Source organism: Zerene cesonia, chromosome 1 (assembly GCF_012273895.1).
Source record: "Zerene cesonia ecotype Mississippi chromosome 1, Zerene_cesonia_1.1, whole genome shotgun sequence".
NCBI classification, from domain to species: Eukaryota; Metazoa; Arthropoda; class Insecta; order Lepidoptera; family Pieridae; genus Zerene; species Zerene cesonia.
In genome coordinates, this window is record NC_052102.1 from 352583 (window position 1) to 379609 (window position 27027).

At 34.6% G+C, this 27027-nt stretch overlaps 1 protein-coding gene across 4 annotated transcripts in view; it reads right to left on the minus strand.

Moving 5' to 3' along the window:
• LOC119839548 (toll-like receptor 6) overlaps positions 1–11388 on the minus strand; it is a 190495-nt gene extending 179107 nt beyond the window's left edge. For all 4 annotated transcript variants that reach the window (XM_038365891.1, XM_038365881.1, XM_038365870.1 and 1 more), the window contains exon 1: positions 11166–11388. The gene's annotated coding sequence lies outside the window, so the exon portion shown is untranslated. The remainder of the gene's footprint in view (positions 1–11165) is intronic.
• Between the last annotated feature and the right edge of the window lie 15639 nt (positions 11389–27027).

The window sequence follows — 27027 nt, forward strand, 5'->3', positions numbered from 1 at the left end:
TTGGTTGGTTTAGGGGGGTCAGTTCGATGTCTAGGTGTCTTTTTATCAGGGATTTTTTTTGTGTCATAAAGAATTTTTAAATAAAGAACCATCTTTGATGTTATGTATATAGAATGATAGTTAAATATTAATTTTTTATATTATGATAAAATACTATTTTAAAATTAATACAACCTTTTGGCTAGATTATGCAAAGTTTTGATTTTACGAACACATAACCTAGATTTAGATAAGTATACCTAATATCCCCAACGGGAAAATGCATTTAATCTAATATAGAACGGGTTTACCACAAGTGAAGTTACTAAGTAATAAATTCATACACTTTTAATGAAAGAATTAAGCCAGTAGGAACTCGCGACAACTTTTAATAAACAAAGTTACAACTTAATTAACAACTTGCCTAAATAAATTAACTTTGTATTGCCAACTGATTATGACTAGCCCCATAATGAGTAACGGTTTGTCGCACCTCAATAATTACTACGGTATATATCTGTATGCAAAACTATACTCTATCTCCACACAACAAGGCTTCTTATTCCATCTACAGATTATCACACACATACGCCGCGTTTGGAATACATCCACCTAAATTATTTAAACAAAATCCGTTCAAGTTAATATACACCGTAGCGCTGTATTAATAAGTTTGAATATTACATACACGTGTTTGTCATTGCACCTGCGACGACTGCATAATATAGGTACGTCTCGTTCAGATCGATGGTGTTAGAAAGGGATAGATAAGTGCTAATTCAACGAAACTATGAACCTTCTTATTTGCATCGTTTGGTCACATGTTTCTGATACTAAAGGTTAGTGAATGTTAAAAGAAATGGCGGTTTTTATTCTCCAGTGATCATTTTGTTCTACTTTCTTATTCAATAGTTAAAATAGTTCGTTAAATAATGATATTAATCATCAAGGTCTATAAAAAGTTATATTCGTTATGTTTTTAAAGAAATTAAGGTAAAATGTCGAAGTTTTAAGAGTTATTTTGGTAAGATCTTACATTTTTTAAATGCAGAAAATTAAAAGGTTTTTAAAAGCATAGATTTGAATTCCTGACTGGACTGTAAGTTTCTCGCTTATAGAAGGATACAGATCGCGCTTTGCGCGCGCGCAAAAGAACTTTATAAGTGTCAATAGACAGTAAGGACTATCGAATTATTTAATTATCAAAATCGCTTCAGCTCATACCTCGGAGCTGACGCATTAACGCGTTACTGTAATATTATTCAGCGCTTGTACAAGGCCACAAGAAATGCTTACATTTGTTTGTACTACATTTCATAACACGCCCACACTTATAACACACCTACTTATAAATCTTCACATTTCTAGAAAAACAACAGCATCATTATTGTTTATTTACATATACAATCCCTACTAATATGTATGTCTATTCTTCTTCACGCGTAACCGCTAAACTGATTCGGATGAGATTTGAAACAAAGATTGTTTTATCGTTTTCGTTGTTCTATCATTTTACTCCTCCGAAACGGCTCGTCCGATTTTAATGCAATCTTGTGTGCATATCGGGTCTGAGAATCGACCAACATCATCCTACTAATGATAAGAGTACGAACACCGAGTCAGCTAATAAACCAATATAAATAAAAAACAATTAGGAACTTTAAAATCAACAGACAAAACCGCGGTTTTAAGTTACACGATGGAAATTCGTGATTAATGTATCAGAACAGGTTAAATACCTAGACAGTAGACCCAAGGCCAATTTTGCAATAAAATTAGCATAAAACACAATCCCCGGCTTGTACTAGGCATTCCTGTGAATACTAATGCATCTAACATCACGACTGGCCTAACTGGAACTTACGAGAGACCTGATTTGAGACCTAGAAATTAGGATATATAAATTCATACTAAATGTGTGTATGTTTTGATCAAACAGAAACGGTTGTACAGATTCCGATAAAACATATGGTTATTAATAGCTACAGTAGATGTGTATCTAATAATGCATAATAACGCGTAAAATAAAAATAAAATCTGTCTTAAAAATATTTATTAACATGACGAAATTTTTTATGTAATGAAAACCTAATGTACTCAGGCACTTAAAAAACCTGACCTATTTAAGGGTAATGTAGGTTATATCAAAATGGCGTTCATCTCATCTACCCGCATTTGTCATTTTTCTATACAACGGCAAAATTAGTGCATCCAGTGCAACCCTTAAGTTCCAAATAATACAAAATAAAAACAACACCTGGATACAGTATTAAAAGTAATCCCACTAATGAGCCCCTTTCAGGCTAGACTCAAAGGCTAGGGTTGTCAACATGTGATTAATATATATTTACTTGCTGCCGTGCGGTTTCACCCGCGGCCGGAACCGCTAGTAACACTTAGTGCTTCTATAACTGATGTGTTTTTTGGTTCAAAATCGGTTCAGTGGTTTTAGAGTCTGAGAGTAACAAGCATCCACATTCTAACAAACTTTCCCGTTTATAAGTAGGATAAATTTTTGATAAGAAGCATATATTATAGAGTTGAAATTTTCTATGTTGATTTTTAAAATAACGATATGGAAGGGAAATAAAATTAAGCCAATAGAATGTTAATGCACACTGTTGTATAAAATTCGGTTTGTTTAAGATAATTAATAACCTATTAATAACATTGCATTTGTGCTCAATTATACCAGAACGACTGTACGAAAATTACATTTATTGAAATACATAATAGCACGCCCACCTTATTGAATCTTATATAACTACATTATACTATACAATATAACCTTTAAGAACTATAGTTACCATGTATTTTTAAGGGTTCACAATATATCTTGAAAACAACGACGTGGCAGCCCTATTCCTGTCCTCCCTCAAGCGACGTAACCCAACCTAGATTTATTTAGTTCGACACATTGAAAACCGTGTCAAAACTTATTTTACTGCGAACCTTGGCGACGGATGTTTTTTATTTTAATGATTGTAATTAATCAAATAACACAGTTGTTATTTTTTTTCAACAAACCTCAAAATATGGTTAATAATTTGACTGTATTTTTTCGCTTGTTACCTCAGAACTTTTGAGTGGGTGAACCCATTTCTAATTAATTTACCTACTTGCCTTATTGGTACAGTGGTTAGTCCTGTAGTATCCGCTGGTCTCGGGTTCTATCATCGTTGAAATGGGTCAAGAAAATTATATTGTTTGCGCCTTGTTTGGCTAGGATATATTTTTGAAATGGTTTCTAGTTCCTTATAGATACAAAATAACAAATTTTCTTACCGCAAAATTTATCAAGAATTTATATGTGAAAATTCCTTCATTTACATAAATTTGTTATATAAATTAAGCCAATTTTCTACACAAAACAAAATTTAAGTATTAGATACTTACTTGATTTAAAAGCATTCTTTAATACATACGCAGTAGCGCATTTTAAACCGCAAAACCCGTAAGTACCGGTATTACATATCGTTATTAAATAACGTTACTCGGTATCGTTACTGGTTAAAGTTATGAGGCGAAAGTGAAGGCGGGCTCGCTTCCTTAACGAGTTCAAATAGAATTTAATTAATTTTACCATGTACAGGGATAATTATCGCTTGTTTATGCTGGGAGTTTATAAAAATAACGTATGTGTGGATTGAAAGGGAATTTTTTGCAAGATGGCGAGTCGTTAGTTGAACTTTGTATTAATTCTAACGTTATAAATGTCAATGCTAGTGTTTAAGAATTCCTGCTTTTTTATGTCAATAAAGGCTCTACGCCTGAATTGCTTTGGATGATTTTCAACTGACTTCAAAAAAAGAGAACGATGTTCTCAATTTAACTGTAGGTATTTTTTGTGTTTATTACCTCAGAACTTTCGACTCTGATGACATTTTTAAATATATAAACACATAATTAACAGTAAAATTTAAAAACAGTCAATAAAAATATACTTCAAGCGCGCTCAAACTGTATTACATATATCCATTTTATCATTAAAACGTCTAATGTCATCGTAATAATATAAGCAAACTATACCAAACATTTCAAACAAATCCACCGCCCGTATCGCCTCGTATAATGTACCAAACTACACCAAATACAACACTAAAATCAGCCAGTACATCCGAACACGCTAAGACTCATCCCTACTAATATTATAAATGCGAAAGTAACTCTGTCTGTCTGTCTGTCTGTCTGTTACGCTTTCACGCCAAAACCACTGAACCGATTTTGACAAAATTTGATATGAAGATAGAAATGAACTTGGGAAAGAACATAGGATACTTTTTAACGCGAAAAAAGGGTAGAAAGGGTTGAAAGAGGGGATGAAAGTTTGTATGAAAGTTCGTTATTGTCAAACCGATTTTGATGAAACTTGGTATGAAGATGGAGTTAAACGTGGGAAAGAACAAACCATACTTTTTGATGCGAAGAAAATACTCCTTACCATGTCGCGCGATATAAGCGAATTCTACGCGGGCGAAGCCGCGGGCGAAAAGCTAGTAAAGTAATAAAAATGAAATGTTTATTTTAAATTTAGAACTGACACAACCATGACAGCTGTCCGGCCATTATCCCCTTCGAAATTCAAATAAAAAAAAAAGTTTAAAAAACGCCGTGTTCTACCGCTGCGTTTTCGTTTTTCTAAATTCAATTTCGTAACGGTCGATTAAATTCGTTCGCTTCCATATTTGTTAGATAAATAATAGAGCGTAAAAAATGTTGTGTTATCGATGTTTATGTTGCAAGTAGCACGTGTTTTTGGGAAGGGAGTCGTAAAAAATATATGGGAGTCACGATGAGGGTGGTAGTGTGAGCGCCGATTTAATTATTACCGATATAGGAATATTTTTTTTTAATTATAATGTTACTTCATATTAAGCATATTTCATTTATAACTATTATTGCATGTTGGATAGAAAGAATTTTAGAGTTAAAAAATATATGTTGTTGCTATTAGTGAATCATTAACCACGATGTGAATTGTAATCGCAAAATGAGTTAAGTTGACTTTTTCATTAACTTCTTATTAATTAATGTTGTTTACATATTCTAATGTGGGAGTCGAGCACGCTTCGGCACGAATTGGGCCAGCTCGCACCGGGGAAGTACCACACCCCCACAGAAAACCGGCGTGAAATAGTGGCATGCCACTGTGTTTCGTACGGTGAGTGGGGGAGCCGGAGGCCCGTTTCCTTTTCCTCACCCGTCCTAGTCCATTCCTTCTTTCCAGTCGTTAATCCTTTCCTTTTCCCTTACCCCATAAAAGCGGGCAGCGCATTCACAGAGGTACTACCTTTGCGAATGTTTATGGGCGGTGGTGATCGCTTACCATCAGGCGAACCACCAGCCCAGCTGCCCGCTATGACATAAAAAAAAAAAAACATAACATCTTAATTATTTCAACTGTAGTCTTCACATATATCCGATACTCAAACAAAACCCTCAGTCGTCTCCCGGCCTAGCACTCGAGCTTTCAAATTTTTTACACCAATACTAACTTCTCCACACCTGTTAAGTTAAGTAAAACGCCATTAGGGCCAACGTAAAACCTCGTAATGGCGTAAACATACACTTAACTATCTCCAGTTCATCATAAACTTTTTAAGTTATAATTAAGTTTAAGTTGGTTTTAAAACGTTTGTGTTCGATCAAGTGGTGAAACTTCAATATTGAACGTAAGTCTAGACCTTGCAGGCATCAGTTAAAAGGATTAAGGATTAACTTATTGTCGAACTTTAAAGGTGTACCTATAACATATAAAGCTGAAGAGTGTGTTTGTTTGAACGCGCTAATCTCAAAAATATACAACCGCACCGGTTGCACCAGTTTCAAAAATTATACCCCTGTTGGACCCTGAGCCCTGAGCCAAACAGAAGCATAACTACTGTAATCGCCTATCTTTAAAAGCGGGCAGCGAATTCGCAGAGCCATATCTCGGCGAATGTTTACGGTGATGGCTTACCATCATGCGAACCACCAGCTCAGTTGCCCGCTATAACTATTATTAAATTATGAACATAAAAGAACGCAAACCCGAATGCAAGTCTAGTACAAACATATTCAGTTACATTAAAATTGTCACAAACATCGATGCTATTAATCCCAGCAGGCAAATACAATAATTTGAGCCACAGAGTAATTACATCGGTAAACAACCGACCATTTTATGAATTTAATATCGGAATTGCATTTATCGCTGATGTCGATTATCTGATATGGCTCGAGCCGCGTCCCGGTGACAGACTTATTGCGTCTATAGATCTCAGTGCTTTATAACGACCATGAGAAATATTTTCTTATGTCTAAAAATGCGTAAGCTTCAAATTTTCATCCTTTGAAACATATCATTTTGGTACTCCTCTCTATTTAAACTACTTTTTATTTAAATATCTGTTAACATTTACAGAAAACACAGTTTTATTAATCGTTTCCTTCGTATACTTTTCTTTCACAAACTTGTATTAGTTGAAAAGTATCTTTCATAACTTTCGATTGACTTTACAAAGATCAACTCGGTCATACGACACGACAAAACCGTGTCGTGGTGTAACGTGCACACACTCAAGTGTTATACACATTTAATTCACAGAAGCCAGTGATATGTAAATGAACTAACACCGGTTCTAATTATTACCAAGAAATTTCGACACGCGCAGTTATTTATATAAAACTCATTTGGAATTTATTTCTAGATGTGTCATCCAATTGTAGCTGTATGCAACACAAATATGCATACAAAAGATCACTATGATTGCTGTAAGAAAACGGTAGATTTTTATATTTTTACCGCTTTGGTACCGGGTTCGATTCCCGGTGGAAAGATACAAAAAAGTCTGGCAGGACACAGAAGGCGGATCCACTACTTGTCCACAAATATAATCGAGCAATGAAACAGGTACATATCATGCCCCATACCCCACTAGGGGACACGGGACTTCTCACACAAAAGGTAGATTCAATAATATACAATGTGCACTTCAAAAATAATATAACTGTGATATGACCAATGTGTTTTTGAAAAGGGTTATATTAATACTGGGGAGCAACTGTTACCTTTTGACTTGTCATTTGAAGTTCACACGAACGAAGCCGCGACAGGAGAGCTAGTGGGTCTAGCTATAAATATATATTCTACAGAATTTGTAGTTATTACAAACAATCCTAAATGCTAACTTTTTAATTATATTGTAATGATATTGTTACGATATTTATTTAATATCCATATTGCTAAGATAAGAAAATAAATATACAGTTGTAAGTTTAACTAATGAAATCTTTCATTATAGAATAACTAGCGTTTATTTTTGTGTGGCGAAACAAAGAAATTAACATACAAACTCACAAACGTACATACATACGCTTGAAAAACATTATATCGCCGTCGCAGTCGGGTAAAAACCAAAAAGCCAGTTTCTCCGAATTCACAAACTGAAAAGATAAAACGAAGACACAAAAAGCCACGTGCGTTAATTATAAAGCTAATAAAAAGGAAGATAGTTCGAATTCTAAGAACGGAGAACACAGTGCGGTAATCTTTTGTATATAAAATATTATATTTCAAGATCGCATTGTAAGCATTGACACCTTCTGAGAAACGGCCGTGATGAATAAACAGTTATTATAACAACTTGTACGCTTACGTGAGTATTTCTCGACGAGCGTAATTCGAATAAAATATTTATATTAGAATTACGGAATTTTATTACTAAGTCTTCCCCATCCGTCCGTCTAGGTCCTATCTCAAAAATCGTGATTAATAAACAGTTGAAATTTTCAGAGATCATTTAATATTTGTAATACAATTTTTTCAATCGAGGTTAAGTTACGGTTGGAACGGTCATATATCGGATGGATTGTCTTTTTTTGGTTTTTTGTATAGAACTTTTTTTCGCACTTGTCCTATTTTTATATTGTGTTGTGTTCGCGTTTGCGTATGTTGGATTGGTATTATATTAAAGCAAGGAATACATATCTAATAATAATCAATTAATACATATTGATTATTATTTAAAGAAAAATTTAATGGATCCACATATATAAGTGTGTAACTGGGGATAAAAAGTAAATTCGAGCATATCTAATTGTGTTAAAAGATAAGACATGACATGTGCAATGGATAAGTCTTTAAAATGTACCAAGTAGAAGTTTTTAAATAAGGTTTTTTGCTAAAATTAAAAATAGACGAGACATTACGTATTTAATCCGTAAAAATGTCAAAATGCCTATTTCGAACCACACAGTACAAAATATGTCGTCCAAGCGAACGATCCTGCTAAGCTAGTCTTAAATATTTTAAATTATTTCATTATTTAAATGAACTTGTAAGAATATGTTCATGATAACTCCTTGCAACATAACATTTGCTATCTGAGAGATCGTCCTTCTACGATAAGACGAAACTCGTCCCACAAACTCTGGGAGCAACGCAAATTGCCTTGGTATAGGATCTTATCATCTTATCGGTGATTCCACGTTTCAGAATTATTATAACATCTACACAACACATTCGTAAAACTAATAACGGATAAGACACACGTTTTAATGTGTGACAGTGTTTAGATGACGTTGGGTATCAGGTAATGATAAAAGCCTAGCTGTAACCCGCGGCGTCACTCGCGCGGTACCCGGGTAAAGAGTAGCCTATGTGCTAATCCAGACCATAATCTATTTCTGTAACAAACTTCATACGCTAAATCATTGAATATGTAGTTTATCTAACAAAATAACATAAGATACCAATACAGCTGTTATAAATGTTTTAAACACGTTGCATAAATTCAGAATTACATGTATGTTACTCAATCACATAAAAACAAGTGAATCGACTTCATAGGGAGGTAGGGAGGTAGCTAATAGTGCGGAAAAGGTCAAAGGGAACGTTGCAGAGGGATCTGAAGACGTTACGTACGTTCATAATATTTTAGCTTTTTATAGGTTTGAAACAGTCGTACATACAAAAGTATTATGTTTTTTATTGTACCTGATCAATATTTATAGATACAGAGCTTTCCGCTGCGGCTTCGCTAGCACAATCAAAAGAAATTAGAGGCTATGTCGAGGTTTTACCGCATTCCCGTTTCCGTTAAAGAGCGGTTTCAGTAGCAAATTTCATCGAAATCGGTAGAGTGGTTAAGGCGTGAAGATGAGACAGGCATACAGTTACTTCCACATTTATGTTAGTAAACATTTTAAACTATGTAAATTTGCTTTTGTATTGGTTTTAAACGTATGTAACCTACACAATTATAGTAAACTTACAAAAATACCAACTTCGCTTAAAAATGACACAGCATTATACAATGTATTCAGAATAAAATAAACAACAAATGTGTGTTTCAGTCCAAATAGCCTACGATGGAAATTCAGTCTATTTCTAATACGTCAAAACATCACATATAGCCGACCGCGGTCTTGGGCCGCCGCCAAATATCAAATAAACGCCAAATGTGTATTTATTTTACTTATATTCGCATTGTTATTGACTGAAGTGAGTGACGAACGAACGAATAATCGAGAAATTTTTGAAAGAATAGAAAAAATTTGATCACGAGGCAGGATTTTTTCTATTCTTTCAAAAATTTCTCATTTATAAAGCATTTCAATGCTATAAAACTTAAAATTAGAACGAATGATCCGTAGAAACACGAGCGTAATGCTGGTTCGCTTTTTAATTGAACCAAACGATCTTAAATAACAATATTCCTGTGATTATAAAACAATACTTTCATGACTTTACATAAAGTCGCAGAAGTCGCAAAAATTCAAAGAGACATAATATGATAATATACCCACATAAAAGCCTGCAGGAACTGATCGACGGAATCAAAGTTTTGTGTAACCACATAAATTGATAAATATAATATCAAGGGAGTTTTATTTCTATGATTATATATAGTGTGAATATGCATATTATTTTTATTGTAATATCTAAATATAAGAACAATGTGGATATATATAAGTTAGGTAAGTACTTACTTCTCCGTTAATTCCTCTAAATTACAAAACGAAGCGAAGGCTAAAAATTATTATACGCATTCTTCATTACAAGATGCTATCGTGCTTGTATTATTATCAAAGCTAACTTTCCTTTCTGCAATCAAGCCGTCACAACTCTATTTATAAAAGCAATTTATTTGGACAATGACCGAATGATTTGACCTTCGTTGAACCAGTTTGCGGTTTCCTCGCTTTAATATCGTTCATTCATTGTTCATTCACAATTATTACTTAAACTAGGCGACGTTCGAACGAGACAGCAACGTCCTATTTCCCTTCGTTTTGAGAACAAAAGATCAAACGCTTTATAGATGTGAATAAGAATTTCTTTATATTATTGGGTCAATGGAAAATTGGAATATACAATGTGCGCGGTCTGTAGGAAGTGCAATTTGAAATATTTTTGCTTCCTACACATTCGACGTTAAACGCAAATAATAAAACTATTTATTTCGAACAGCTTGCGAAGCGATGTTTGTTAATTTTTCCAATATAATATATTCTTGTTGCTCAATTATATATTTAAAATGATATTCATTCATTACTAGTTGGTCTATCATCATGTCACTCATTTGACATTTAATTACCAATTGAGAAATAAGTATTCAAGTTGCAATTGTTTAAAATATGAGCGTTAAAGAACATAACATATATAAAATATTTTGAAATTTTGTAACATTTATAGTTGGTAACATGAGTAATCGTTATGGTTACATTAGCATCATTTTACGCTGCTTGAACAAGGTTATTAAACATCTTCGAGTATACCTACATATTTCCAGTATGATATCATAAAACTTTTGTTTATATTATGTAGCCACACCAAAATGTTCCCACTTTAGCTAATAACGTAAATATACAATGAAGGTTAATAACTTTAAAAACGCAATGACGTACTTATTACCAAATTCTGAATTAAGTATATTGTATACCTACTTGGTTTTATTTTTATCGTTATCTAAAGTAATATCTGCAAATTTATGAAATTCCAACGAATTGTACACCCGTAAGAAAAATAAAGATTACATTTCATTCAAACACACAATGTCGTAGGTTTTAAACGTTTCTATTTATCGCAATGACCTTGAAAATTAGTCACTAGATGTTGTTTATATGAGACGCAGTAATTTGACGTCTTAGCTGAGTCCATCGTCTATAACCTAACATTTAAGATACACCATAATTTCACGTACCTCGAGTTCTGAACCGGCTTGTGCGGCGAATGTTTCCAACTCAAAATCACATTAGTACAACCAACACGTTTGTATCACAACACATTTTACACTTCATATACTCGTCGATGAACAGAATAGTTGAAATATAATACACGTCACACTTAGTTTTGTAAAATTACGAACAACAATACGCTCGGACGGCGAGGCGAGCGACACAACCACTCCCCGCAAAGGCTGGTAGACGACTGAATGTGAGGGGAATAAGGAATGAGTGATTTGGGAGTGAACGAGTGAGCGCATGTACCGCGTGCGTATAGTACGAAATACTAGTTTATGTATGGTTTTGAATAATTGTTGTGAAAAGTAAATTAAATTGAATGAAAACAATTAATGAAATGTTCAGCAACATAACAAATATTTTTAACGGGCCGCCGTGCTTATAGAGTTTTTATTCCTCACTTACTTAATAAAATAAACAAACAACACAAGACAAATTGTAATTTTTTATTTTCTTCATTCATATAAAATACATAACCTTGAAAAATAACTGTTTTTTACAACAGATAACCTTATTTTTTTATTATTTACTTTTTTATGCCGTCGTCGGCTGTGGAGCTGGTGGGTCGCCTGATAGTAGGAGTCATGAACATTTAAAGAAGCGAGGCAAGGTCGATTGCAGACCTTACGCCTCTACAAATGGATTGCCGACTTCAAGGTGGAAAGGGATTGAGAAAGGATTGACGAGAGGAGTAAAGGGAAGAACTGGGAAGGGTTATTTAATCTCGGACTGTGGGGTGTGGTACTTCCCCGGTGCGAGCTGACTCAATTCGCGTTGAAGTGTGCTCGGCTACTACATACAATTGGCAGCATGTAAAGAAATAAAAAAACTTAATCAGTATTCAACCGATTTTGATGAGGTTTCAAGGGAGAGAAAACAACGCGAAATTGTTGCATATGAGAGCTGTAAGACATAAATAATACACATGTCCCGCCGTGGGCCCAGGGCACGGTATATCACGCCTGGACAACTAGCCCGACGGATTGTAATGGAATATTTTATCACAAAACTAGATAGACTTTATATTTTTAACTAGCTTTCCGCCCTGGCTTCGCACGAGTCTATAATTAAATTAAGTGCTTATATTGTTTTTGTGTTATATTTGTATTTTTATTTTTATTTTAAAGTAAAGAATGAAAAACTTCACAAACGTGGTTTGTCTATTGTACCTTTTTATTTTATCAACTCGGTATTTGAATACAGCCGGCGTGCTATGGACAGGAAAAAATATAAATAAGTACATTATAGTACTAAGTATCAGACCGCGGCGTCGCCTGCGAAAGGATTTTCCATTGGGAATAAGATTTTCGCCGAGGTAAAGGTACCCCATGCCTCTATCCAGCCTCGTAACTATGTCCAGGCACAAAAATCATTACATTAAATCGCTCCGTTGCGACGTGAAACAGAGACAAGCAAACCCATATTCACATTTATAATAGAGGTCTACTCAACTAGTAAGGATTCAAGCCCAATCTCTCTCATAGTCTACTCCAAAGCGTAACAAACGCCCACCAAAACTCGTATAAAATCACGATTTTTTCCCACGTAAAACCCGATTTTCCTTAAGCCCCAATAAAAGTTTTAATGAATTTTTGCTAGGCGCCAACTTGAATTTTTAATGTAAAGAAACAAAACAGTGTTAACTCTTCAATCAACGGTTATTGTTTTGTTTGCGAAGGCTCGGGTTAAATTGAAAACAAATGTTTGGAAAGACATGATTATTTTAACGTTATGTGTAATTTGTAAGCTTGTGTAATGTGCGCTGCTTGTTGGGGCTTTGTTCACGTGGCATAATACTAATACTACATACTAATTCAGTTTTTCTTTCTCTTTTGAATATAGCGTACTTTTGTAAGATGCGAAACAACGCAATTAATAGATATACAGACATATCCAATGATATATAATACGCATTCAATATTTAAGTCAGAAAAAAGAACATTGATATATGAATGTCATTCTAAATTTTAAAGCTGTCCGTATTATGACAAAGAATATAATAAGCCAAGGGATGACACTCCTTCGCCAAAACAAGTGATCGGATCTGGATGGAATTAGGAGTAAAGATAGATTAGGTCGTGAAGACTTATTATTCTGTGGTCTAGATTAACATACTTTACTCATTCTCTACTCGAGAAAGCCGCGGTCCCTTTTAAACATATTATATGAAACTGATGAGTTTGTTTGTTTGAGTGAGTTAATCTCAGGAACTACAGGACCGATTTTAAAAATTGTTTAAATTTTGGATTTTTACTGTCTCTGAGTGCCTGTATACACGGGCGAAGCCAGGGCGGACCACTAGTACTTGTATAAAGAGAAAATAAAACGTTATAGAACTCAGCTATCAAGGTCAACGCTCCAGCGAGATAAATAATGCACAGAATGTCCCAGACTCCAATTCTTCAAGAAGCACAATATCTATGAATATATAAACTAGTGCGGATCGAAACGAACCTCTGAGGTGCAACCGCTTTATCTAAATGGCTTTTTAAATATTCTCAATTTCAATACGAATACCGTCTTTAGAAAAAATGAACATTGAAGAATAACGCAGCGAAAAATACATGAGCTGTACACGAAAATTCTGAAGAAGTTAATCAAAGTAAGTATTTAAGATGAACATAAAACCTGCATGCACTGAAACTGGATTTTCTTTGATATTGGAAAGAACTTTTAACTCGAGAGAATAAAGATTAAATAAAAGAGCAGAGATAAAAACGCTTTGTCTATGTTCGCTAAAAATACATGTAATCTGAAAATATTTGTATTTATCTTGCAAAAACTAGCACTAGTGTCAGCCCGTGGCTTCACTCATACTTTAACATATTATGAACTTCGCCATACTTATTCCCAACACAGTTCTTCATCGTTAGCTGTTGAGTTATCTATATAAAGTTCACATCCAATTTTGAGCTACAGTCAGGTTAAAATTTATCAAAATGGGTTCAGCGTTGTGTGATATTTCGGGAGTTATAGTAAAACGAACTGTTCGGTGCCACGTTTTCCAAGGGAGAGAGGTACAAAGGCGCGCGTACAGATTACACAATATTTCAATGTACCCTCTATGCAAAGTTAACAATTACAGATTATATATACGTCACACGTTGGAGCCCTGGAAGTACAAAAATGTACATTTTATGTTATAAACTCGCTACTCGCCCAGGTCTGGATCAATTTTTTGTAAGTTCAAAATTTTCAATTGTCCTAGTGTAAGTAAAGATAAATCTAACAAAATCATTAAAATCCGTGCAACCGTTCTTGAGTTACATAGATTCTGTTGAATGAGCCAGTATCCGTATTTGGCTTGTGATTTGCGGTATGTTTGTTATCTCGCACTTGACAAGCGAATACCGGTTTCATTGCGACGCCTTCCTTCGCAAAATTGAGTAGAATGATTAATTACTCTTAATTTTTGCTCGAGATATTATGAATACTTACGAATATTCCATAATTGATAAGTAACATGTTATATGATGCTACATTCGATACTGATTCTATTATATATGATAGTATTCTTTTTACATGATATTTTAGAAAGAAGAGTAAAAGCAGAATCATAAACTTATCAGAATTTTAAACAAATTAATCCTTATCACTACAAAGTATAAAATAAAGTAGCTTTCTCTTTCCCTATGCCCTTATGTATGCTTAAATCTTTTAAACTACGCAACGGATGTTGATGGGATTTTTTTAATAGATAGAGTGATTCAAGAGAAGGTTTATCTTTAAAATTACATCTATTAAATTTCTCCGAATTAACGCGTGCGAAGCCGCGGGCAAAAGCTAGTTTAGGTATAAATGCGAAAGCGTTTTTGTTTATTTGACTTTCTTTCACGTCGCAACGGATAATAATTTTTATGATTTGTTTTTTGTATTTGCATATAGAAGGTTAGAGCTAACATGTACTTTGTACAGTTGTGAAATATATTATGACCATGGTAATTTCCAAAGATTGCGCGGTCAAATTCGCGGTATGTTAACTAGTACGTGTAGTTCCACTAAAAATAATTAATAGACCACTATAAAACAATAATTTAGGAAATATACCAATTTGACAAACAAAGAAATGGGATCGGACAATATAGCGAGTGACAAATTTACCCGTATCGTAGATCTGTTATCGATAAGAGCTGGCTTACCTCAAGTGATAAACGAATATAGTCCCTAAGTTCTGAACATTTTGGGCGAAAGTTGAAGAAAGGCATGTTAAGAATAATTCAATAGTCTCCCCTAGTACATTATTGTGTCAGTTAAATGATACTCGTATGATGGATAGATATATATTGTTAAAGATACATAAGCTTTTTTTTCCATTACTTGACGGTATTTTTAAGGGATTAAAAAATGATAAACAGAATTCCATGCAGCTGTTTTTCACACGATGCTATTGCAAATTTGATTTATTTCCAATGTTTTGGTTTAATTTTAGATTTTCTTGTCAATTGGGTGATATAAACACAATTAAATTAGTGTTTTTTTCAGTAGTTACTAGTTTCTTTGAGTATGAGTCGTTGACGAATACAAACCAGCATCCTTGGCATATTTTAATAATTGTTTTTTAGGGTTGTCAACGTGAGTCGTGGACGAGAAATAACCACCTCCTGTGGCCCCCTGACTGAAGCGACTCGATGGAACACAGTGGGGTTTTAGTCGGTAGGAGACGGAACCTTTCTCCGAGGACCATGAGTCTGGTCATGGATCTATGCAAGAAAAAAAAGGTACTTATGTGCATTTATTTAGTTATCCGTCTTAATGTCTACTAGCTAGCAGAAAAATGTGACAAAAGGAACCTAGTAAAGGTTTGAATATATAAAATAAACAAGTTATACCTTGAGAGCAAAAAGTCATTATAACCCTCATATCTCTTCAGGGATTCAAGTTTTTAAACGAAACCTAAGTCCAGAGTATTGTAACACAGCTTTCGTTTTAATATAATGTTCAAAATAAACTCCAGTTTGTATTAAATATCTCTACACTTTATCTAGCTCTCTGCCGCGGCTTTACCCGTGTAGTCAAGTCAGTCCCGGGGTTTTAAGGGTATAGGTGACGTTCCGATAGGTCTTTCGGGATAAAATCTAGCTAATATACTTTCTCGGGTCTGAAACTATCTTTGCGTGAAATGTCATCCAAATCCGCTCAGTAATTAAGTAGTAGTCCGCCAGAGTCGAGACAGACGGATAAACAGAGTAGCATTCCCATTTACAATTAGTAGGGAGTTTTAAAATTAAAAGAACAGTACTTAAATGTATTTCACAGGAATTTTAGTAACTAGTGATCGTAAGCAGATGTTTTGTTTGTGAATAGCTTCGACTTTTCTGTTACAGATTTGAAATTAGTTCAGTAGCAATAATCAATGCTTACCATGTCTTAATTATTATAGCAATTAGTGGTTAAGTAATGTCTGGAACTATACTATTGAGATAAAATAATGTTTGTATTCAACACAATGAAATGTGCCTGACACAAAATATATTTTTTAACAAAAAACAAATCCGCCTTCAAATTGTCAAAACTAAATCAAATTTGAATTCCCCGAGAGGGAGACGTCACCTTTCAAATAAAAAAAATCTTGAAAATCTGTTCAACAAAAATTCATGAGGTAACAAACACAAAAAAAGTAATCGAATTGATAACGTCCTCTTCCTTTTCTTGAAGTCGGTTGATAACAGCTAAGCGTTCACACTAATTGCTTTGCTCAACAGAAACAATATCTCATGAAAGTAAAAGCGATCAAATCCATCGTCCGATGAGAGAGAAAGTAGGCTATCGGCATTCGATGCGGTGAAAATTCCGAGTACTTAATGCATTGTATGAATAACAGAAAATTTATGAAACGCGCTCCATATTGGAATATACCATTCCCAGGATATTCCCTTATTTTGTATTGTTTTATCTGACTTACGAATGTTTATTGATAGTCGTATTAAATGTACCATCCAGGGACTAACCGGTTCATATTCACGCTTTTATAAATAAACTAGTTCTTGCCGGATGCTTCGCACGCGTAAAATTCGGAGTAATTTAATATTAAACATCTTCTACTTGATTCACTCTATCTATTAAAAAAACGCATCAAAATCCTTTCGTGACTTAGTTTAGACTTGAAAGCTCGATTATTCTCCAATTAAATATCTACAACTGACCTCAATATTGTGTTATACCAAGCACAATTTAATTAATGTTAGAAAAATAATCAGGTTCGCTTCAATGCTCTTCGGAATAAAAGCGAACCAACGAAAGAACAAAACAAAATACGCGAGTTTTATATTCCACTCGCTCTTGCACAGGTTACCAATGGCAAGGAAAAAAGCACAATAAATTATTATGTTTGAGACAAAAGCAGCGGAGGTGAGTATGAAAGAGCCCTCGATTAATGTTCAATGTCAATACAAAGGTAGACTGCGGATTCACGTGCGCCGGATGTTGCATAAAGCGAGCGTGTGTGTGTGCGTGTTTGTGTGCATTATGGTTCATTTAAGGGGTTCCTTATGTAAGCATTTTGGTGTAGATTTGAATTTTTTTTGTGTGCTTGGCACTCAATCATGGTGATAAAGTGGTCACTAATTGCATTGTTTTCGAAAGGTTTTTACGTATTAAACATTGTAGAAATTATATCATAAATAAAAAAAGCAGTTGTGGCCCTGAGATGGACTCTGTGTTGGTGTCAGGGGTTCGAGACCAGGCGAGCGTGCAGGAAATGAATTGATTTTTCGATTTATCTGTGCGTGAGATAACATCATCACTGCTCGAAACGGTGAAGGAAAATATCATGAGGATACCGGCATATCCAAGAATCAAAATTTCGACGACATGTGATATCTCACAATCCGCACTTGCCCAGAGTGTTGGTTTATGACCAGAACCTGAACACTCATAGGCGGCCTTTGTCCCCGCAATGCGAACATATATGGGGCTGATGATAATGAAATAATAAATGTGTTTTGGTAATAGGTCGCTGATAATGCTTATTGTCACTGGACCTATGCGACTTTAATCAACTATCGCTCTTTGATCGAAAATAAGTGATTCAGTGATACGCCACATAAACCTACAGTGATAAAGTGTAAAACATATTATTTTGATGGGCTTTCGAGTTATTTCCATTGACGCCTGGGTTCCGCGGCTCGTAAAATCGAAACAGAGTGATATAAAAACGGATTGATATCGAAATGAGACCGCCGCTCGGATCCACGGACTTACGGTTCAATGAGCAATGCCCTATTTTTAATTTGTGGTCGATTGGGTCAGTTTTTAACGTAAATAAATGGATCAGAAGCCCATTTCATTAGTAGTGTAAATAATATTTTTGACTACAAAACTTTTAAGCTAGATCGTGCCAGCTTTGCTCGGGTTGACACGGGAAATAAAATCGATTCAGTAGATTCAGTGATTACTCTCTACAACGTAACAAACTCACAAATTTACCACTGTATAATATTACATTCTATCTATGTTATGTATGTATGTTGGTATATTATAAGGTTTAAACATGACAACAGTGTCTATAAGTAATAATAGATAATTTAAGATAATGATATGGGTAATTAATCGAAAACTTAAAAGTGAAATATCCAATATAAGTATTTGAATAATTATTATGTGTTTATTTTTTTCTATATCTCCCTCAGATTTAGCTATTATATACAGTGGCGCTCTCGATTAAAATTAATTTTAAGTGACGTCCTCAAAAATGATGATACTCAGAACATAATTTTTTTATCACGCTTTTTCCTTAGGTGAAAGCTGTCGAGTTGAAGCTCTGTTTAAAATTATATACATTGCGTAAATATTATCCAAAGGAAACAGCAGTGTGTAAACGGAGCAGCAATGAAAGGCAACACGACAGCTTTGTACTAAAAAAGGATTCTTTTCTTACTCGGCCCTCGCAAAATCTCTTTCAATGCGATCATCGTTCGTTGCAAACTTTGTCCAGTTATAAACGCATCTTTCGTAATGTTAGGCTGTTGATACACCAGCGACTATAATGCAAGTTATTTGTTGTCTACTGTTGAATAACATCATACACACAAAGAAATATAAATTAATCGCCCAATGCGTTGCTAAGCATAAAACTCAGGGACGACTCAACAGGTCAAGTAATAAATTTTTACGTTTTTGTTAAGGAACTATAAGGGTTTTATGGAAAAAGCATACTATGGGCGAAGCCGGGCGGACCGCTAGTATTTAATTAAAAATAAGGTTTATAAGTTTAATATTTACCCCTACATATCAAAGAATTCTTACACTACATTCTTTTCTAAATAATTTTCTTTTCATTATGGAATCATATAAAATGTAATTTCATGTCATGTTCGTGCGCAATTTGGTTTGTGTGACGATAGTTTTCGATAGAGTGATTATAAAATCGCATTCGCGTTGCGTTTATTTTGTCGCCGAGCTGTCATCCACCTAAGTACTATTAAGGCAGTCTTGGAAAAGTTTTAAGACAATGACTCGAGTGGCCATCAAAGTTGAACGATTTCTTTGAAGGGCGTGATTTATTGTTTCACTTTCCATTATTTGTTCGGTATTAGCTGTTAGACAAATGTTATTAAACCTTTGATTTGTTTGATCCAAAGGTTCGGGGTCGAAGCACTACTGCGAGAGAAAATAAAATCTTTCAACTATTGTTGTTTGCTTTGAAGTTCAAAGTAATAAGTTTTCGAAATTTTTAATTGGAACTTAATTAAATTGATTTTTATTGGCTTAAAATGTATTCTTTTAAAACTCTTGGCGTTTGTAAAAACTGCTCTTTTAAGTTTTATTTATAGGTGATATATCAAGATATTTTAAAAGTTGTGTGTATATAGGTATTCATTTTTAATACTAACGCTTCGCACAAGCTTCGTCAATCTTTTTCTCTCCATAAGATCCTTCCTTGTGCCTTAAGAAATATATTAAAAAAATAGCCGAATTGGTAGAGCCGTTCGCTAGTTTTACGCTTAGTAATACACTTGGCGATTATTTTTATTTATATAGATAAATTTCCGTAAGCGAAATAATTCATCACAGAATATAAGAAGGAATTTCTTATATTCTGTGATGAATTATTATTAACATAATTTTTTATTACAGATATATCATATCTATACTTTGAAATATATCGTAGGTAGATTCATAAAATTTTATCACGTACCTTCCATACCAGGGGAAGTGTTATACATTTTTAATTCCTTCACCTAGGCTCCCTAAGGATCTAAGCCAGGGTTCATACGTAATGTGACAAAGTTCCCAATTAGGTGTAACTTATGATTGGACCTTAAAATTTAAATGCCTTGCAATTATAAAGCGGTGAATGGCTTATTTAGAGAATTAATTTGAAATTCGGCTTGAATGTCTATAGATAAAATATATATATATATAGACATAATATATATCTATAGATATAATATATATATCAATAGATACAATAAGGATAGAATTGTATCTATAGACTTTCAAGTTTAAAAAGTAAGTGTAGTTCTTATTTATGGTTTAAAATCCAAGCTTCGATCATACATAAATTTATGTATAAACGTGTCGATTTTTTATATATCTATGTACGCATCTATCATTCATAAGGATTCAAATTCTCATTGAATTTTATCAAAAGAACTGATACTGCTTACACACGTAATGTTACCCCATAACCCAATCCCACACAATCTTTATATGTGGGAGTCGTGCACGAATTAGGCCAGTTCGTACTAGGGAAATTCCACACCCCCACAAAAGCTGGCGTGCAAATGGTAGCATGCTACTGTGTTTCGGGTGTTAAGCTGGAGGTCCGTTTCCTTTCTCACCCTTTCCAGTCCATTCCTTCATTCCTTCTTTCTATTTTTCTTGTCGTCTTTAACCCTTGTCCCTTAAAAAGCGATTCATGGGCGGTGGTGATCGCTTACCAACAGTCGAACTAACGGCTCAGTTGTCCGCGATGACATAAAAAAAACAATATCAAAAGAGCTTTATCAACAATGAACCTGGTTTAAGTGTTATGCTGATAATCGAACGCATACACCTCTATGCGCCGCAGACGCTGAGACCTACGCAATACTTTAAAACGCTTCATAGACGGTCATACGTTTCGGCTCTTAGCACCACCGCTCGAACCTTGAAGTCTTACGTCTTATGTTTGCAGAGAGAATATGTATATCTTCATTCCATCGATGAATAGAAGCCAGGTAGACTAAAGACCCAAATTGCGGGTTTTACCACAATACATATTTACGTACCTGCATTTTTTATTTCACTCATCGGCAAACCATTATAGATTTTAACGAAACCTGATAAGGGTTAAATTCGTTCACAATTAACCTACCGATAACCCCACCCTTGGTAATTGACGCGTTTTGAAAGGGATGATAAATTGTAATATTGATTGCGAGCTTCTAAAATATAATGCTTTACCATTTGTTTGATAATTTATGGGTTGATATTAATTCAAATTAAACTTTCGGCTCTGTATTTCGTGAAAACTTGCTGTTTAAATGGAACTGATTACTGAACGGATGAAAAACTTATCTGGTTTTGCTCACCTGAATGAATATTTATTATATTATGTTTATAACGAGAACCTTGTAACATTAGCCGTAATAAAATTAGAATTCTTTCTTCTTAGCAGCTATTTATTGCCTTGTGAAATATTTTGTATCTTTACTTGAAAGTTTTTTATATGGAAACATAATAAATATACATAAATCTATGAAACTAAATGTACATTGTTAGGTACTAATATTACAAATACGAAAGTTGCTCTGTTTGTCTTTACCTATTTATTTAAAGGCCTTAGTCCCTCCTCTGATTAATTATGTTTCGCTGCTCTCTTTAAAAGAGCGTTTTTGATTTTTTCGCAAGAAATTTTCTCTAATTGTTGCATCAACACAAAAATATCCATATTAATTAAAAAATATACTTCCTTATCTTCTCCTTAATTCCTCTCGTCAAGCCTTTCTTTACCCTTTTCAAATTTCGTCGTGTCGTGTCGGAAATTTTTCGAGGCGTGGGTAAGATCTGCATTGACCTTACGCCTCTCAAAATGTCCATGGGTGGTGGTAGCGCTTACGATGGGCGAGGCGACCCACCAGCTCCATTGCAGACGATGGCATAAAAATATAAAAACACTAGCTGCGCCCCGCGGTTTCACCCGCGTAAGTCCGTATCCCGTAGGAATATCGGGAATAAAAAGTTGCCTATATGTTATTCCAGTTGTCCAGCTGTCTACGTATCAAATTTCATTGCAATCGGTTCAGTAGTTTTTGCGTGAAAGAGCAACAAACTCACACATACTTACAAACATTTATAATATTAGTAGGAAAGTAAAATATTCTTGTGTTATTAAACAAGATGCTTGTAGATATTTCTAAACAATTGTTTTAAATAATACCAAAGAGGAAAGCGATACATAACGGTATGAGATCATCCCAAGCGGGATGTCGGCTGCCCCGCGACGTCGCCGACACGACCGCCGCGGGCTGTGTCGTGTCGTACCATTGTCGGACGGTACGATTTTATCGTTATTTCATTACTTTTATGTAAAGTAGTAAAGTCTAGTTAATATTTGTTAACTTTTCATTGATATTTAAACTACATCATCCCTACTTAATATTTTAAATGCGAAAGTATCTCTATCTGTATGTCCGTCTCATCTTTACTCTTCAAGCACCTAACTGATTTGGATGAAATTGGTATGGCATCAAGATTTACACGTTCTTTGAATTCTGGATTGCAAAGTTATTGTAATCAATATCAATAAATAAAATGTAAGTGTCCGCTTGTGATATTAAAATAAGTGTTTCCTAATAAATATAATACATGGATGCATACACGGTACATGTACGTAACGGCTGGACCGATTTTGACGAAACTTTCACCGACATATATCTGATGTAACAAGGAGAAACTTAAGTTACTTCTCTTTCTATTTCTCCAGAAACATTGGGTTTTAAAGAAAACACTACTACTTTACGCGGATTATTTAGAGAAAAGACGCATTTAGTATTTAGAGAAAATACTAACTGCGTCTCGCAGTTTCATCCAATAGCCGTTATAATAAAGATGCAGTGGAAACCCGCCCCGTAAGGGTAGCGTCACTCGGCCGGCGGCGATCCGAGGCAAGCACGCCTGCCCTATTCAAATACTCGACCTAGCAATTGGCTCCTAGCCTTCTATCGGATATAGTTTATCTAGATAGAATTTTGAATCCTAGACAGCTTCATGCAGAAATGGGAATATGTTTAGATAATGTGAAATGGTATCGCGTTTTTAGGGTAATTTTGAGCAGATAAAACGACAAGCAGCTAAGCAAAATATGGGTTAATTTGGACACTTAAACTGTGAATGTTTTATTAACTTTAATGGCAGACATTGTTGTTTACGTTGAATATTATCTTTCTATTAAGTGACTTCTTTCCAATAGTCCATTACCACTCCCGCTTGGGTTCATCTACATCATGTATATTTTTATAAGTTTTTTAGGGTTACCCTCGTGGGTTTCGAATGAGTAATAACCAGTACCCTTGGCCCCTTTACTAAAGCGGTTCGACGGTACACACTGGGGTTTTAGTCGGTAGGATTCCCACGATAACCCACGTTTCCTTCCCATCCCATCCATTCCCGGGAGACATGGGTAACTGTGCAAGAGAACGGAAGAAAACGGTTGTCAACGTAGACCATATCCCTCCATACGATGTAATATCAAGTTATCTGAATGAATCCGTGAAGAATATTAATCGGAAACTGGGAATTTTATACAGTTTTTTAGTTCATACTGTTTTAAATTTGAATAATATATCGGATATCGCGAAATGACGTTGCTATTTCTATCTCATATGTTGGCAGCCCGACTGCACTCGTTATAATGGGCATTCAAATAAGTGACATTTTTAGTATACGATAAATGCAAGTTATATATTGATTTATCTAAGTATGCGCAGTCTGAAATTATATATAAAGGATATAAAACAAAAGGTTCTAGCGTCTACGGAACTGAGAATATACCTCAACCGTAGACGCGATATCATCAGCCCATATATGTTCTCACTGCTGGAACACAGACATTTTCTTATTTATAAATCTCTTATACTTTTTTATTTCTGAGCAGTCGGTCAGCCTTTAGTCTATTTAGTTATGAGTTACTATATTAAACTAACTATAAGCATAATTTAAAGTTTTACATCTCATTTAACAATCAGACCGTTATTAATATGAATCAATTTAAAAAAGCGTTTATCACCTGTTTGCATATTCTATATACAGCCTTCATCGAGCACTAGCGATAAGTCGTGTCGTGACGTCGTGTCGTCGTGACGTATAAAAGCCCCAAACTGAATATTTTAAGTCCACGTTCCCGGGATTAGGTGATAATGAAGGCGAGACGTTTGCTTTTAATTTTCCACTCGGCGCATGCATACGATTATTTAACCGGCTAAGCTTCAACTGGTTTCTTTGAAAACCTTTTATAATAACATATTTATTTAGCTTTGTTATGCTGAGCTGGACGTATGTTTACGATAGAGGTAGACAGAGACAAATAATTGTAAATGCTTGAAGAATGGGTTATTGGTTAAATAATAATGATTAGAAGTGATTACTAGTTTATGTGTGGTCTCAAATAAAAATACACATAAGTTACATTTTATACCTAAAATATATTGAATAACCATATTTTTTTTTAGTTTTTTTTTTAAAGATAAACTTTACAAAGCGCGACATTTTTGTATAGTCTTCCATACATACATCCATACAATCGAATCGAGGAGGTTATCAAATCGACTCGATTTTTTGTGTTTGAATGCGGTCCGATTTTGATGATTTTTCTTTAGAAATTAAAAACTTTTTAACGGATTTTAAACGCGATTTATTCATTATATTATTAACCCGATGTTTCGAACACTTTACAGCGAGCGTGGTCACGGGGAGACTGAGACTTTTTCTTTATTTCAAAGCTAGTGCCACTTCAATTTGGTCTAGTTTTTTGGTAAAAACAATAGTAATAAAAGGCTACTTTATTTAATCTCCCAACCCGAGCGGAGCCGGGGCTGACTAGTATATAAACAAGTAAAGTTCAAATCGAAGTCATATCTCTGCGTTTCCCAATGCCGCGGATAAATCGACTAACAGCCAATTTAAGTTTTTCGCGAACCAAGCGGGTCTAAGTGTTTTGGAATCCGGTCTTGAGGTCAGAAAATTGTTTAAGTTCCCAAGGCTTATGTATAGAAAATAATATCTTGTGTGTTTGTTTGTTACGCTGAAATTTAACAAATTTATTTAATATTGTAAGAAAATTAATGCACAAACAAGTTACATAATAGATGACAAATCACACTTTATACTATATTCAATTTTTATCATAGATTTACTCAGAAATAATGTAAGAGTGCCTCCATGAGTCATAATTAGTTTTGTATGTGGTAGTCGAGCACGCTTCGGCACGAATTGGGCCAGCTCGCACCGGGGAAGTACCACACCCCCACAGAAGACCGGCGTGAAATAGCATTCTGCTGTGTTTCGTTCGGTGAGTGGGGGACAGGAGGCCCATATCCTTTTCCTTACCCTTCCCAGTCCTTTCCTTTATTCCTATCGCCAATCCTTTCTTAATCCCTTCCCAAAAAGTCGGCAATCCATTTGTAGAGGCGTAAGGTATGCAAAGGACCTTACGCCTCTACAAATGTTCATGGGCGGTGGTAGCGCTTACCATCAGGCGTCTCACCAGCTCCATTGCCGACTGTAACATAAAAAAAAAAAAAAAAAAAAAAAAATAATCGCGTCTGCAAAAACAGCTGAAAGGACGAAAATACTTTATGTGTGTAACAGATGCTAGGTGTAGTTAAATGTAAAAAGTTTTTAGTGTAAAAAGCTTGCGTGTATTCGAAGACATAATAAACAGAATCGCACTAATATTATAAATATGTAAATGAGAAAGTTTATGTTTGGATGTTTGTCCTCTGAAACTATTCAACGGATTTTGATGAAATTTGTTATACAGACAGATTATGAGCTGACTTGATGATCCCGATTAAATGCTCCCTTGGGATAGAACACGAATCCTGTTAAAGTGTCTAGTATTAACACAATTCAATTTTAAAAACTAACGAATAACTCATTTTCTCACTCACATTACGACTGCACAAGCGCACACAGAGGTATATCGTTCTCACTAATTCCCCGGGAACGCCTCGTAATTCCCGGAATAATTTCCACATTTTTCGGTCACGGCGGCGTCGTTAAAACCCGGATCATCCGGGGTATCGATGCTTCGCGATATGAGAGATTCTCATTTTCACATCTGCAAGTCATGAGATATTTTTTATTGTATTTAAAATTATTCAATTTGGATTGTCACTTCTACTTAAGATAGTTTAATAAGAGTAATGATTTATATCGTTTTGGTAATGGACAATCAATTATTCGACCAATTTCATGTAATTAAAATGTATTTATCTATTATCGTCTTCTGATTCCCTTTCGTGCATTTCTGTTATCACCTGTACGAATTTCTATTCTTATATATTATATTTATGTGTCTCCCTTCTCCCTTATCAATTAACCTATTTATTTATATAACCACTAGGTATAGTATTACACATATAAATATGTGAGGTATATAGGGCAGCGTATGAACCAAGCTTTTGTATAATACTCAAGTAGTAATTTAATCGCTAAGACTAACCTTGTAATTATGCGTTGAGTGTACATTCATAGTTTTTATTTAACAGATTTACGTATTAAAGATAATTGTTTATCTAAGCTAAGCCACGATGCGTACCTTCGCATAACTTAAAAACATTTACAAATAGTTTTTTTGGTGTAATTAATTTCACGAAAATTGTAAACTGTATTTAAACG